At 42.9% G+C, this 16458-nt stretch overlaps 1 protein-coding gene across 1 annotated transcript in view; it reads right to left on the bottom strand.

Moving 5' to 3' along the window:
- The window catches only part of pcdh1a (protocadherin 1a), a 201714-nt gene extending 193606 nt beyond the window's left edge, over window positions 1-8108 (bottom strand). Inside the window, exons 1-2 of the mRNA XM_079508461.1 lie at window positions 7930-8108; window positions 7016-7395 (exon numbers count right to left, since the gene is read on the bottom strand). The gene's annotated coding sequence lies outside the window, so the exon portion shown is untranslated. The remainder of the gene's footprint in view (window positions 1-7015; window positions 7396-7929) is intronic.
- Window positions 8109-16458: the final 8350 nt, after the last annotated feature.

A 16458-nucleotide genomic window follows, 5' to 3' on the forward strand; every position in this document is an offset into this window, starting at 1 on the left:
CATCTTGTACATGGGGGTTCACCATTGAAAGGGTAAGGTGTAGGGAGGAACACTGGTCTCCTAATGAGATATGCTTCCACATACATACTACTACCTGTGCTGCAGTCCAGTAAAATCAAAGGCATATGAGCCCCTCGACAGCCAGCATCCACTGTAAGGCCACTGCCATGCCATTTCCATGGTCAAGACAAACCATGCCATAAATAAATGGTCATGCTGAGCCGGTGGACAACAACAACAGAAGCCAGAGGGTCATAGCAATATGCCTGCCAATCACACAGCATGGTGTTCAGCCCAGATTGACTTTAATAAAGCCCAATGACTCATGCGCCAAACGGGATAAGGCTCCAGTGGAGCATCTCCTATGGATTACTGGGCTTTGTTCCAGCAACAAATTCAGTGCAGGGACTTTGCAGGCTGAAACACTTTTGGCCTACACCACTTTACCTTCACCAAAGGAGCTCTTTATTACTAGCTACAGTATAAGAACAACACAGCAACAAAGATGTCCAAGTCATTTACTGCACGTATACGTGAAGCATTTGCATCAAGACCCGCAACCTCATCACATTCTGGGTGTGGTTGGAGACAACTAATGTGATGTAAGTGTCGGTGGTTAATCAGCCTGTCGGTGATTTATCTATAAACAATGACCACTCAGCCCTACATTATCCCGCTTATTACAATTAATAAATTGACCCAAAATACAAAAAAACGACTTGTATGTCCTTGCTTGGTAATGAAAGTGTTGCACTGCATGTCGTCTGCCCAGCTGGCAGCACAGTCGGAAAACAAGGAAGTGAGTTGATAAAAAATAATCCATTTTCGGGTACTGCTTTGTCTATTTCTCACTCAAATGTTTTCAAAAACCTTTTTGAGAGCAATGTTTTGCTGTAAATGACACTGTGTGTGTTTACATGGCTGTCATGTTGGAAACAGCAGTAAATCAGCGGAGCACAGCAGTTGCTCCGCGGGTTTGATTAGGCATCGGTCTGTTATAGAGCGGAGCGGTCATTATCCAGAAATAACAGCCCGATGAATTTGGCAATTGACCAATCAGAATCAAGCATTCAACAAGCTGTGTAATAACAAGTAATAGGTTACAACCGTTACAGGGTGCAGGAGAGGGCGGGATCAGTCAGTAGGTTTTGTTGGAATACTGTGCATTTGTTTTAAGACTCCAATTCACGTTATAATGGAGTGTTTCTTTATTTTTTTTTATTATTATGTTTTTTTTTTGTGGCTTTCGCCTTTATTTTTTTATGGAGGGACAGACAGTAGGCTGACAGGAAATAGGGAGAGAGATGGGGGGGAAGACATGCAGTAAAGGCCGTCGGGATCGGGGGTCGAACCCGCGGCACACTGCCAGACTGGATTGCCAGCCAAGGTACCTGGACCACTGAGCCATGGCCCAGGCCATGGAGTGTTTCTTTATTATTATTATTATTATTATTATTAATTTGCTTTAAGCAGTGACGTGATGTGGCAGCCACTGAGACATCACACTTAAAAAAAAATTAATACATTGCTATTTTTGTATCCATTTTCCTAACATTTTGTCTCACCATTTATCTTCTTATTTTTGTCTCAAGTCTGACAGGACCCATATCTGGGCTGAACCTTGGGTTAGATAAGAACTTTGGCAAATGTATTTGTGCTTAGTCAGGCTTGCTAAAAATGTCTCCCTTTGCTCTTGAAATCTTTAAGTTTCTCTTATTGCAGTAATGTTTTTTCTGGCTGACTTTATAAAGGTGAAAGTACAGTAAGCTTGGCATTTTATAGAAGCTAGGTGAGGTCTAAACGTCTTTGACAAATATAATACATACAATTACATAATCTGATCTGTGTTAAGAAGGAGCCAGTGTTGCTCTTGTGGTGTGAAAAACGATGACAAGTGTGAAAAACAATGAATGTAAAGTGAAATTTGTTCTCCGCATTTTACCCATCTCTTGGAGCAGTGAGCCGCAGCTCAAGAATGATTTGTAGTTGATCTGCCCCCCAATCCAACCCTTGATGCTGAGTGCCATGCAAGCAGGGAGGCAATGGGTCCCATTTTTACAGTCTTTGGTATGACCCGGCCGGGGATCGAATCCGGACCTCCCAGTTTCAGGGCAGACACTCTAAACACAAGGCCACTGAATGGCCACACAAGGGTACTTCAAGAAATAGGTGAGATTTCACAAGAGTTCAACGTCCTAATGTTGAACTTTTTCCAGTATGGGTATGGGGGAAATATCACCTCTACTCATAGTGCTACACTGGGCACACCTCAAACATGGGAAATTATGGCATCTAGGACAGAACACAGTCCTGACCAAGGTGTTCCTTAACTTAACCACATCATGCGAGAGCCTATTCTGGGGGGAAACATTCAAAAATAGCAGATCTACCAGCTCACTACTCATTGTGAGGTTGTACACCAGGACTAGTATGGGGGCCTCTGGTCATAGGTTTTAAGTTCTTGGCACATGTATTAGCAAAGTAATAATACTCACTGGATAAAATATTCAGGTACAGTACTCCGATTTGATCTCCACATACGAGAAGGAGATTTCAGAAGTGAAACTTTGGAAATATCAGAGTCAGAGAGATGGTCTTTCTTGACTATATAAAGAACTATGTCTACACCTGGCTGTCAGGCACACATCGACACACCCATACAGATGAGAGCTTTCATCATCTTCACAGCATCATGATCTGTCCATGGAAGATACAAGGGCCCATGCATGCAGATCAGGCTGGGTTTCAGCACAAGACATGTCCAGCGTGGAGAGGTAGTGAGATACAGTTGGAGGCCATCGATATTGTCCTTTTCTTTTTGCTGAGGTTTGCGTGATCTGCGCAAAAGGACAGTTAACCCATTTTGGGCGGGAACCCCTTTTGGTGTTTTAAACATTATGTTATAATTTAGCTATTGAAAAATAGCAGATCTACAAGCTCATAGCGCGCCACCAAGTGGCGCGCTACGAGCTTGTAGGTCTGCTATTTTTGAAAAATCGTGAAAATATTTATTTCAGAAAACTGGAGGATTTAGAAGGATTTTTTAAAATGTTGAGGTCAGGCCTAAATGGGTCAAATGATAAGGGACAATATCGGTGGCACCCAACTGTACACTGAATGTCACAACCACTCTAATAAGGCTTCTCTAACTAATCACTAAAGAGCATAGATTAAGGTAAAGCAAAACAAAGCCTGAAAACTAGATTGTTGGTGATCTCACACTCAAAACTAAAATGACAAAACTCAACATATACTAAAGCATGTTGAGGAAACAAATTGTGGAGAAAACAATAGGAGAAATAATTCCCCAAAAACTGTTATGCAGCCTGGAAGGTGCGTACTATGTCTGCCAGTAGGTATTGACTGTGTCTCCTAGTGTGAACATTAATTGGCTGCTGCAGGTGCTACAATCCTAAAGCAGGTAGAGGGGAGAGAAAAAGAGGACTACCACCCGCAAAGGATGTGCAATAGTCCCAATGTCTCCCCTAAAGCCTAAAGGGCCCAGTCACAAATGCGCTTCAGGCGATTCTGCTTCAATGAAGGGGTGGAGAGTCTGAGTTTTGTTGCAGCGCCATTGACTGCTTTTTTGAGGCGTATGAATTCCGACGAGTGTGAAGCATCGGGTTCAACAATGGTGAATCTTGACTGAAGCGCCATGTGTTGACTTGACAACACAAACTACACACCGGAAAACTGTCACGCATACTGGCACTGACAACAGCCCCACAGGACAACCTGGAAATGGAACAGACACTTCTGAAATCTCGACTTTGTATGAAGCGCATGTGTGACCGTGCGACTGAGGACGGGTGAAGTACCCATTTTTATCTTCAGATAATTGGTCCTCATCTCCTCACTAATACTCATAATATGGTACCATTTTTGACGGCTGTGAACAGGTCAGAACCCCGTCTACGAGTAACATTCATTGATGGGGATTGTGGAATCCAAGCTAATACTGCAGACTTTCTATTTCTGGAAACTTGTTCTTGCATTAATACAAATCAAAAGAAAAAATAAACTTTCGCCTCACAGATGATTTTCATTGGATAATAGCACCACCCACACCCAGCTGTCACAGGCAACACAAAACGGAGACAAACAGATGACAGAAGAGCTACAGTAGGAGACAAGTCACAGTCGCTGAATCAAAGTTAAAAAACGAATGCAGACTTTGATTTTAACAATTCATACAATGAGGTAAGAACCTGTTATTAAATAAAGTTATTTTGCAGTGTTATATCTGAAGCTGCTCTACTCAATATAATGTCTCTTTCAAGGCATGCACCAGTAAGGTAATCCCCACATGGAACAAAACCCCCTATATAGAGACTAAAACATGTTCTGTTGACACAGCCCTTAGTTACAACCTTAGGCAGAACTGTGACACACAAAATAATTCATATTTTGTAATATCCTTGGCTGCGTAACCACAGCAGCAGTGTTTTGTATTCTGATCTAGGCCTACATCACAAAATAATGTTGCACACTCTGAAATGATGCTGCAAAGAGGCGATACAAATAAATACATTTGGAGTGAAGTAGCTTCATGGTATAACGCAGCAAAATAAATGAATTTAATAAAGAGCTTTTTACCTCAGTTGTCTGTTTTGGAAACTTTAGTTTAGTACCGTATCTAGTTTGGCACGTCACGCCACCATATATGGCCGTCTACATATATGAAGATCACGACACTGACCTCATCAAACCCTGGATAGCATACATGGAGAAGACTGGATCATCAGCTAGATCTGCATATATGGAGCCAGCCAGCAACTCTACATCTGACCTCAAACCTCAAACCCTTAGATATCCATGACCTGCTGAGATTCCATACAGGTACGTTGATCCGACCCACCCGTCCTTCAGACAGACAGCAGAGAGCTATAGGACTCAGAGCAGCAGTCGTACCAGCAGTGGTGAGTGCACTTCATGGCGCAAGTTGGCATCTCGAGAGAGAGTCCACTGATAATCCACTGTCCAGTACTCCATACTCCATTCGTGGTCAATAACATTTAAATAGCCGGATCTAGCCTAGCGGGAACCGGATACAGTGTTTTAGAGGCTGGACAAGAGCGAGGATTTCATTAAACTGCGATAAATCATTAACTCGCCATATGTCGTTAATGACATTGAGGGCTTAATTATCTCCATGTGCCGTCCTTGTCTGCTTGACTATAGACGAATTCAGAACCGGGTCTCGTGGTCGCAGCTTACGTATTTCCTGTAGGCGGAGCCGACATAGCTGCGGCGTAAACCTGCACGTCTTCTACTACATTGATTGGTAGAGTGACTGATGTTAGTCTGCCTCAAACATTACTCTTTTACCTGCTTTTTACTAACACTAACATTACAAAGATGCCCAAAACATCGGGATGAACCTGTGTAGTTTATGGCTGCTCAAACAGTAGTGGCAACATAAAAAAAAACGGAATGTCAAAAAGATTGGGTAAGACTGACGTTATGTATCTTTCAGGACCTTTCAGTGCTTTGTCTCAACCATTACTCTATGGCTCTGGTCTCAGCCACTGCGGTGGATATTTTGACTTTCCTTTAATAATGTTGCCACTACTGTTGGTCTGTTGGAGCAGACATAAACTACACAGGTTCATCCCGATGTTCTGGGCATCTTTGTAATGTTAGTGTTAGTAAAAAGCAGGTAAAAGAGTAACGTTGAGGCAGACTAACATCAGTCACTCTACCATTCAATGTAGTAGAAGACGTGCAGGTTTACCCCGCAGCTATGTCGGCTTCGCCTACAGGAAATACGTAAGCTGCGACCATGAGACCCGTTTCTGAATTCGTCTATAGATGCGAGGCCAGGGCTCGACACCTTGCCGAGGCCCAGCCTGTAACATTGAGTGACAACGAGTTCCCCGTTTACAGGGAACGGGTCAAACCATTTGGGGATTAAATGGGGGTGGACCAAATACAGCCTTCAAAATATATCGTATTTGAGTGGAGGATTTCAAAAGTGGGTGCAGGTTCTATTAAATAAGTATTTTAACACAAGTGCGCCAGAGGTTTTCAAAATAATGGCGCAAGAGTGCCAGCAGATATGGCAGATTTTACTCTGAAAAGCCCCGCCTTCCGTTCCCCCCCAAAACCGGGAGGCATAATCTTCCATTCTTACCTCGCGCTGGTCACGCTAAAGTCTCTCTAGAAGCGTTAACACTCTTGTTTATTTATTTATGGTTCTAAATTACTCCTAAAATCACTTTGGGGGAGACAAATGTGACATCCCCCATCCATTTGCGCCCCTTCATTCCATATGTTGATCTGAGCCCCCATGCCAAAGCGTCAGCGCTCGCCCAGAAGTCTGCCGTCACCCAGGCGAATGCATGCAGGGGCGAGGTCGCTTCTCGCCCTCCGGGCGGCGGGCGTCTTACTGGTATTTATATCAAATTGGGGGTATTTTGATATACAAAAAATGGAAATCCACGGACCCCATGCTCAGAATTAAACAATATTTAAATATTCAATTAATGTGATTTGTAAAATATAGAGCCAGGCTATGAATTAGTGCTTAGAATTAGTCCTTAGCTTTTTGTAAAAAAAACAAAACAAAAAAAACATTCACGTTGTTGGATTAGCTGGTGTGTGCAGTTTATTTGACTTGGACCACCAGTCACTCATTATTTTATCTCTTGTCCAACATCTTTACTAAATATGTAACATTATCCCTTTGCTGTATCCGTCTCATGTGGGTGCCAACCCCTTTAGGAGACCAGATACAGGCAATAGTCTCTTAATTCCAATAAAAAACGTGAGCACATATGACAGATTTATTTGCCACAGTCACTCACTGAAGTAAATATTGGACCCATACAAAACAAGGCCGCATTCTGATACTAAACAAATATCGTTCAGACAGACGGAGAATCGGAGAATATTATCTTTGTTCGAGATCTGTCTGTGTCAGCAACTCCCGCGGGATCTAGATATACATATCATCACACTACACACAGCATACAACACAAGCAGCAGCAGCAGCACAGAAGCAAAAAGTTCCTACCTTGAGTGCATGCCAGGGTCAAACTTTGGAACCCAGGGATAGAGAGATAGAGCCTCCCGGCTCTCTCTCTCTAGTTCATGATGAGCCCTCCAGCGGGGTCTCCAGAGATCTCCATCCTGTACATCTGGCTAGCTGGACAGTCATTTCCTTCCAGTATCAATGGCACCGACTAGCCTCATTCTCCTGGCTGCCATCTTCTCACTCAGCCTTGGATGTTTAGTACTGCATAGCATAGTACTACTACATAGCATTCTGGTGTAGTGCAGGGCAGGCTGCCGCTCTAGGGTCCAGCATTCACAGCATGCACAGGAGAATGGACTCAGTCAGGGCTGAGAAGAAGCTGAGCTTGGGGTCTGGGGTCATCACCCTGGCTTGTGTACCTGTGGAGCAGGTTGAGAGAGACACCATAAGCTTTGAGAGTAAGTAAGTAAGTAAGGTAGAAAGAAAGAAAGTGAGCTTTCTGACCAAGAGCCACATACTGCACACGGTCACAACTCACTAGCAAAAGCATACAAACATACACAGCCTGTATACGTATACTGCATCCATCCGGTTACATAGCCTAGTAGTATACAGTACAGCCTATTATATCCTGTCACAACACAGCCTAGTAGGTGTACATATACATGATGTTAAGTTTTATATTGGATGAATAATACATTTAGGAAGGGGACTGGACTAGTGTATGCCTTGAATTAAATTGAGAGAGAGATACAAATATAGATGTGCAATTCAGCCCAAACTAAACATTGTCTGTATATTTATTCTATAAATGTATATGACCCATGCATGCACACAGCACTTCAAGTAGCCTACGTTTGTTTGTTTCATTTCACCCTCCCTCCAGTCACACACACACACACACAGTCACACACACACGTTAATGCTCAGCTTAGCATAGGTAGCTAACTCACCTGCAGAATAAAAATAAATATCGACCAAACTTGTTATTAACTTCTCTTTGAACGTCACACACTTGTGACTGAGCAACAACCCAGATTACTCCAACTTCCATGATGTAAAGTTGCATAAAGTAGTTTATGTCACGGTTTTACTCAAACATAAGGAGCATTGTTTGCAGCAGGGGTGTGTGTGTGTGTGTGTGTGTGTGTGTGTGTGTGTGGAGGGGGCGTGGCTACCAGATCCGGTGTGCTCATGTCCAATTACTTGTTTACAAACATTGGGACTGGGCGCATGGGTGACTGTTTCATGTAATTCCCTAGATCTCCAAACCTGTTGTTTTGGGGAGCGCTGGTTTAAGTTCATTCAACCTCCTTATTGGCTAGTGAGATGCACACTAGGAGACATTTATACTTCATTGCGCAACAGTATTGTGCACAGAGAACAGCTGATATACAAGCTCACATCGCATCGCAGATGCCACTGTTGTGAGCGTAGAGGTCTACGTGCGCGACACCATCGCGGGACGAAGCATAAATTATACTTGATGGGCTGCAGGTGCGCGTTCAGCCGTGCACAAATAGGCTCTGCTAGTGCCAGTGATCATGAGAGGAGCGCACCTCCCGTTCTTATGACAGCGACTGCCGACTGGAGGTGTGGTTTTGAGGACAACTGTTTTGAATTTCTATTATTGTTCACAAACAACAGAAACCAATGGATTATATATTTCAAGAGTGAGAGAATACAATAAAAATCCTAATCATTCTTTCTCCACACTGGGAGAAAAACAGCATCTGAAAGTTTGATGGGGTATTTTGTATACGTGAGTGCAGCTAGAACTGCATCTACATTGCATCTTATGAGATAGTAGGGGAGCCTATCACTTTCCGTGATTTTGGAATGTTAATTTTTGGAGACAGGTATATCTTGATTCTTGGGGTTACCAGAATGCCAAAAAAACATGTCTCCAATTTTTTATGTCAGGTTTAGCATGTTTAATTAGCATAATTAGCTAATAAATTGTCAAAAACGGAAATGGCATTAACTTTGCTTCTAGGTAACTTATAAAGGTGATCTAAGAGTCTGAGTCCATGTTTGTGATGTCCAGAAATGCATCTGTTACCATTGTGAAGTCATACAAGCTTTCCTAATTAGCATAATTCCCATAAATTATGCAAAAACGAGGTGAACATCAGCAAATTGCTGCATGTTTTACTTTTAGTCAACTTTGAAAGCTTCTCACAGACTCCATGTGTATGTTTACAACTCCAGGAATAATTATCATCCTATGAATAAATCATGCAACCTTTTGTCTATGTAATAATTATGTAATAATCACACCAAAACCAGAAATAGCTATATTTCGTTGCTTTAAGTTAATTAATAAATGTGATCTTACAGACAGTAAGTCTGTTTGCATGTCTAGAAAATATTCTCTTTCCATAACTAGGATATGCAACCTTTCCATTATTAGCTTTATATATATATATATATATATATATATATATATATATATATATATATATATATCCCTCATAAAATAAAGAACAATATGAGAAATGGTCACAGAATTATCACATGATTTTTATTCTAATATTTAAAGAAAGTTTTGAAAACACATTTAATTGAAGGGTCTTCGTCATCGTCAATCCCCAACAGATGTGCCTTGTTTACATTACCACACACCTCTAATCATCGGCCCTACACATGCACATCTCAGAGCAGTTCAAATTTTGAGATCGACAAGAACAATGTGATATGCACTGTGATTTCTTGCAGACACATTTTATCAGTTGGGTAATGGTGGCTGGGCCGTGGGTATCCCGTGTTGTGACTGGCACCAGTTGATCTCCCTCAGCCTCCCATCCATTTTTAGTTTCTGGTGGCATCTGTGGGTTAGGTACGTGGTCCTGATCCCATACCATTGCCTGATAATATGCATGGGTAATGGCTTGATTTAATGCTGCTTGTGTAGGTGGCAGCTTCTCGGCTTCTAATTGTTTCTTTGTGAATAACCTCCACCTGAGCTCATCAACATCCACAGGATTTGTACCGGGCTCGTACAGCTGGCAAACAAATGCTTCAATCTTTTTTGACAGTTGTACCCTTCCAGCTAAGAGTGTAACTGTCATAGATGGAATGGCATTGGTACAGGCAATGGGAAAGCCACCATGGATCAAGACATGTTCCCAGTAAGCTGACCACTCCATAGCCACACTGGACAGGAAGACCAAAGAACATAGTGAGATCCATGTAGTATTTGACCGACGCCAGGGTGGAAAGCCCCGGGCCCCTACCACTTATCATGTGGAAGACAACACACCGATAGGGAAGTGTCAGAAAAACAGTTCTTGTCAGGTATCAGCACCAAAGATGAGCTGACTGTCTTATCTTGCTAAGAAAGCCCTCCAACACTTCCAGGTGAAACCCAATGTTTTTATAATCACGTCAAGGCAGGCTGTCCACTCAAACTCTATCGATGTAAAACATCTCCACAGCGTACAGGAAGAGGCTGACACAAGGATAATCCTGCACAGCCTGGATGCTGTCCGAAGAGGGGCAACACAGCTCTACATTGAGTCCCCTGACACTGATGTCTTTGTTCTTACAATACGACGGTACCATCAGCTGTGCAAGGACATCTATTTCATCACCGGTGTGGGGAACAAAAAACGTATCATCGCTGGAGCCAGTAGTGCAGGCACTGGGTAAAACGAGGACTTCAGCCTTACCAGGGTTCCATGCCGTCTCTGGAGCTGATCAGACAGCTCCAGGGAATTTAACCTGTTGGCCAGGTCTAAACAGGTGTCCTGTGGAGGTGGTATCTGCAGTTGCTACTGTATATACTATGAGCTACAAAAAGGCTCAGTTCTGACGCAGCACGTACCTAACCCACAGATGCCACCAGCAACTGAATATGAATGGGAGGCTGAGGGAGCTCAACTGGTGCCAGTCACAACACGGGATACCCACGGGCCAGCCACCATTACCCAACTGATCAAATGTGTCTGCAAGAAATCACAGTGCATATCACATTGTTCTTGTCGATCTAAAATTTGAACTGCTCTGAGATGTGCATGTGTGGGGCAGATGATTAGAGGTGTGTGGTAAGCAAGGCACATCTGTTGGGGATTGACGATGACGACGAAGATGGAGACCCTTCAATTTTCAAAACTTTCTGTAAATATTAGAATAAACAATCTGATAATTCTGTGACCATTTCCCATATTGTTCTTTCTTGCGACTGCAGGTCGCCTTTAGGAAATTATGGACGGGCCTGCCCCAAAGTTATTAGTTCTCAACAGGCCCGAAAATTAAATTAGATCTCTATATGGAGCTGACCTGTTCTGACATTCCATATGTTGATCTGACCTCATCAAACCCTGTACACTCAAGACACGCTCCATATATGGCCAGTTCAGAATACATTCCATATGTTGATCTGACCCCCCATGCCAAAGCACCAGCACTCGCCCAGCCCTTTAGTGCGAGGTCGCTTCTAATATTTTCTAGACATGCAAACAGACTTACACTGTCTGTAAGATCATGCGTATTAATTAACTTAAAGCAAAGAAATACAGCTATTTCTGGTTTTGGTGTGATTATTACATAATTATTACATAGACAAAAGGTTGCATGATTTATTCATAGGATGATAATTATTCCTGGAGTTGTAAACATACACTTGAAGTCTGTGAGAATCTTTCAAAGTTGACTAAAAGTAAAACATGCAGCAATTTGCTGATGTTCACCTCGTTTTTGCGTAATGTATGGCAATTATGCTAATTAGGAAAGGTTGTATGACTTCACAATGGTAACAGATGAATATCTGGACATCACAAACATGGACTCAGACTCGTAGATCACCTTTATAAGTTACCTAAAATCAAAGTTATTGCCATTTCCATTTTTGACAATTTATTAGCTAATTATGCTAATTAAACATGCTAAACCTGACATAAAAAATTGGAGACATGTTTTTTTGGCATTCTGGTAACCCCAAGAATCAAGATATACCTGTCTCCAAAAATTAACATTCCAAAATCACGGGCATCAAAATTTGATTGATAGGCTCCCCTACTAAGAGGTGGTGTTCTTGTGCTGCCGGCATGCACGCGCATGCTGGTGCTTATCAGGGTCTGAACACACTTTAGATTCCATGCGCGGACAGAAGAAGCTGTGTTTTGCGTAATTTCAGAGTTTTTAGACAGCTGGTGGATGGAAATTAAGTTCCACCCACGTGGCAGGTTGCCGCGTCGGCCAGATTCCCGGAAAAGCTTGCCCCAGCGGCATTCTGCCACGTGGGTGGAGCTTCATTTTCATCCACCAGCTGTCTAAAAACCTAAAAACTCGGAAATGACGCAAAACACAGCTTCCTTTGGCCGTGCATGGAAGTTCAAGTGTGCCCAGGCGGACTGTGTGACGTAGAGGGTATGCGTGTCATCATCATCAAACCCGGAATTTATGCAGGAAACTACTTTCTGGCCTTGACAGCCCATACATCCAAACAGAAAAGTCCTATTTGATGTTAAACTCACTTTTTCACTCACTCACACTCAGTGACGACGACTACGTGGGGGCTGCGGGGCTCGAGCCCCCTTGATGATTTTAGGGGATTTCTAGTTTTTCTACAATTCGCGCAATTCTCGTCTTGCATTGACTGTGTATACAATCGCGCCGCTCTAACCATCCAAGTCTGGCACCTTAACACGTCTGTTTTTCTCCCTGTCCGGGGCGGGGGTGGTGGGGGGTGGACCGCGTTGCCTGTCCCTTGTACACATGCAGATCAGGCATTGAAATGCTAATCTGGGTGCTTAACCTGCCAGGTATGTGTGTGAGGAGCTGATCACAGTCACAGATAGAGAGAAAGTGTTATATTTGGCCTATTATTTATGCTATATATTATTGACCGTGTCTGTGTCAGTCTCACAGTCACAGACATTGCGCACACGAGAGAGAGAGAGGGAGAGAGAGAGAGAGCGCGAGAGAGAGAGAGAGGGAGAGGGGTGCTGCGTGTTAAAAAATAAATAGGCTACTGAGTCATCTTTGTGTTCTGTTTCACCTTATTGCTGCGTGACCATCACAGGAAAAAGCAACAAGGGGTTTAGAAGTGAAAAAGTCTGTTGTGGAGAAAAGGAACTATAGCCTATGCACTCCTCACACAGTGATTAGACTACTAATGAGTGACAGGTGATGCCACTTTTGGAGCGTGGCTGAGGGTGTCTGTTGGAGAGAGTGTGAGTGAGACAGAACCTGCCGAGGCGGACAGGACTATAGCCTGCAATCATGGCATTTAAACATGTTCTTCTGTTTATAAACTAAACACTGTGACGTTTAAAAAGTGTTACAAATAAGTGTTTAGAACCTAAACGCTTGAGTTTAGGTTCTAAACAAGCCCTAGGTTCCCCTAGGGCTTGTTCGCCCTAGGGGAAGCCTGGCGTCTTTCCATACAGTCGAGGAAGAGGAACTCCGCAAAACCATAATGCAGATGTCCTCATCCACATGTTCACTGGACGGTATTCCCACCCCCTTCCTCAAAGAGGTGCTAGAGTGTGTACTTGGAGAAATCCTGCAAATTGTAAACAGCTCCTTACAATCAGGCATCTTTCCTGACTCACTGAAGACGGCTGTAGTTAAGCCACTACTTAAGAAAAATAACCTTGATCCCTCTGTGTTGGGAAATTACAGACCAATTTCCAATCTCCCTTTTCTGGGCAAGGTAATAGAAAAAATCATCTTTCTCCAACTAGACATTTTTCTGCAGAACAATAATATACATAATACATTTCAATCCGGTTTCAGAAAAGGGCACAGCACTGAAACGGCACTTGTAAAAGTAATCAATGATCTCAGGGTATCCGCCGACAAGAAACATGTGTCCGTTCTACTACTCCTGGACTTAACGGCCGCTTTCGATACAATTGATCACTCAATTTTAATACAACGTCTCGAGCACTTGATAGGCCTCTCAGGCACGGCCTTATCCTGGTTCTCCTCATACTTATCAGGAAGAAGCTATTTTGTCAGCCTAGCCGACTTTGTATCGGACACGCACAATATTGATTCCGGTATTCCACAGGGCTCAATCCTTGGTCCTCTATTGTTCTCCCTCTATATATTGCCGCTGGGAGAACTCATTAGCGCCCTCGGAGTGAATTACCACTTCTATGCGGACGATACGCAGCTGTATCTTTCCGTAGCCCCTGATGACCCCTCTGCCCTTGACCCACTGCTATCCTGTCTGTCCAACATTAAATGCTGGATGAGTGAGAACTTTCTCCAACTGAACGAGGATAAGACAGAAGTTCTTATAATTGGCTCTAATGAGCAAAAATAATTGATACAAAATAAACTCGGTAACCTAAATGTAGGAAGTAAGTCGACAGTAAAGAACCTAGGGGTTATTATCGATTCAGATCTGAATTTTAATGCGCACATTAATCAAGCTACCAAGACAGCTTTCTTTCATCTTCGAAACATCGCACGTATAAGAGCATATTTAGATGATGCTAAAACATTGGTCCATGCTTTTGTTTTTTCGCGTCTCGATTACTGTAATTCCCTCCTCTCGGGCCTGCCAAAGAAGTCAACAGACAGAATCCAACTTGTTCAAAATGCGGCTGCTAGGGTTTTAACCAAAACTAAGATGAGAGATCATATTACTCCAGTTTTACACTCACTACATTGGGTCCGGTGGTTTTTAGGATTGATTTTAAAATTCTTTTACTTGTTTATAAATCCCTAAACGGTCTTGCACCCTCATACCTCCGCGAATGCCTACCCAGATACGTTCCTAACCGCCCCCTCAGGTCCTCCACTGCTGGCCTGCTTGAAGTGCCTAAAAAAATGTCTACAAAAAAATATTGTGAGGCAGCCTTCTGCTTCTATGGGCCTACAGCCTGGAATCGACTTCCATTTCAACTTAGACACGCACCCTCTGTAGACATTTTTAAAGCTCAACTCAAGACTCACCTTTTTACTCTTGCTTTTTGAGTTTTAGTTTTAGTTTTAGTTGAGTTCTCTATTCTGACCTTTTGCGGTGTGCTTTGTTTCTCGTCCATCTATGTTTTTATGCTTTTTTTGTTGTTTGCTCTTTACCATTGTTTTATCCGTCTAACTGCTTGCCTGTGTTTTATTGCTATTTTTATGTACTGCCCTGTGAAGCACTTTGAGTTGCATTTATGTATGAAAGGTGCTATACAAATAAAGTTTATTATTATTATTATTATTATTAAACACCCCCCCCCCCCCCCTCCCCGGGGTGCGGGGAGGCGGGGCGGCACGGGCCCCCTTGAGGATTATGAAAACTATTCGTCCCTGCTCACACTCAATTTGCCACTAGATTTGCCATTCACTTTACGCATGCGCATACCCTCTATTCTGCAAGCTACGGCCTACGGACCACCATGACAATCATGACATTTAGCCTCTCAGACCAAAAATTGTCTTAGTTGTCTCCACCAGGCCGAAGGCATGGGGAGAGAGTATGTTTTGCACTCTGTCCGTCCGTGTGTGTGTGTGTGTGTCCGTCCGCCCGTCTGTTAACGGTGCTGGAGATTACAGCTAATCTCCAGCACCGTTAACCCGGTCGATGCCAAATGTTGCACACACACGACTCCCTGGATGCAAACCTCTGCCCAAACATTTCCAGAACGCCTGTTATAGCAGGAGGCCGACTTCTGAAAAACACATTATTTGATATTACTCCTCCAGATTCTGTCCAAAAATCCCGCAAATCGTTACACACTATGGCCCTCATTTATCAAAGCGGCGTACACCAAAATATGGGTGCACGCCGGAATTCCCGCAATTTCCGGCATTTATCATTTCCGCAAAACCTTGAACTTGAGTTACTTTTAGGGCACGTTCGGAAATAGCGCACTGAGCGCACTGTGCAATGCAAACTAATAGGCGAGTGTGCTCCGGTGCGGTATTTCCGCACAGCGCACATGTCCTGAATTTAGTTATGCAGGATGTTGTCCACAACATCAAAGAGTGTCAGGATTTCATGGTAGTTGTTCGTGACATAATAACACTGATCAGAAATTCACCAAAGCGACTAGCCTGGTTTAAGGAGTACCAGATGACTCAGTGCAATCATGCTCTTCTGTTTATAATCTAACACTGTGACACGTTTAAAAAGTGTTACAAATAAGTGTTTAGAACCTAAACGCTTGGGTTTAGTGTGAAACCAAAAAAAAAGAAAAACAACGATTATAAAAACATTTCGTCTCTGGACAAGCGTAAAGATCTTTCTGATGACGGACCCACAGCTTTTGATAAATTGGCGATACAAATATAATTGACAAAAGGATTTAACCGTCAGACAGAAATCTGAGAGAAAGAGGTAGACAATGAACGTGTAGGGACAGTAGAATGAATGTACAATTATATGCCTCACTGCAGGCTGTACTGTAGGTTGAAATTCCATTGCATATATCGCTATTATTATCAGGGCAAGCTCTACTGAGCACATCTTTAGTTCCCCTTGTGACAACGTCCTATATAGGTCCCAATGTCCAATAGAATCCTATAGGATTATG

The sequence above is a fragment of the Electrona antarctica genome (assembly GCF_951216825.1).
Source record: "Electrona antarctica genome assembly, chromosome: 8".
Classification (NCBI taxonomy): Eukaryota; Metazoa; Chordata; class Actinopteri; order Myctophiformes; family Myctophidae; genus Electrona; species Electrona antarctica.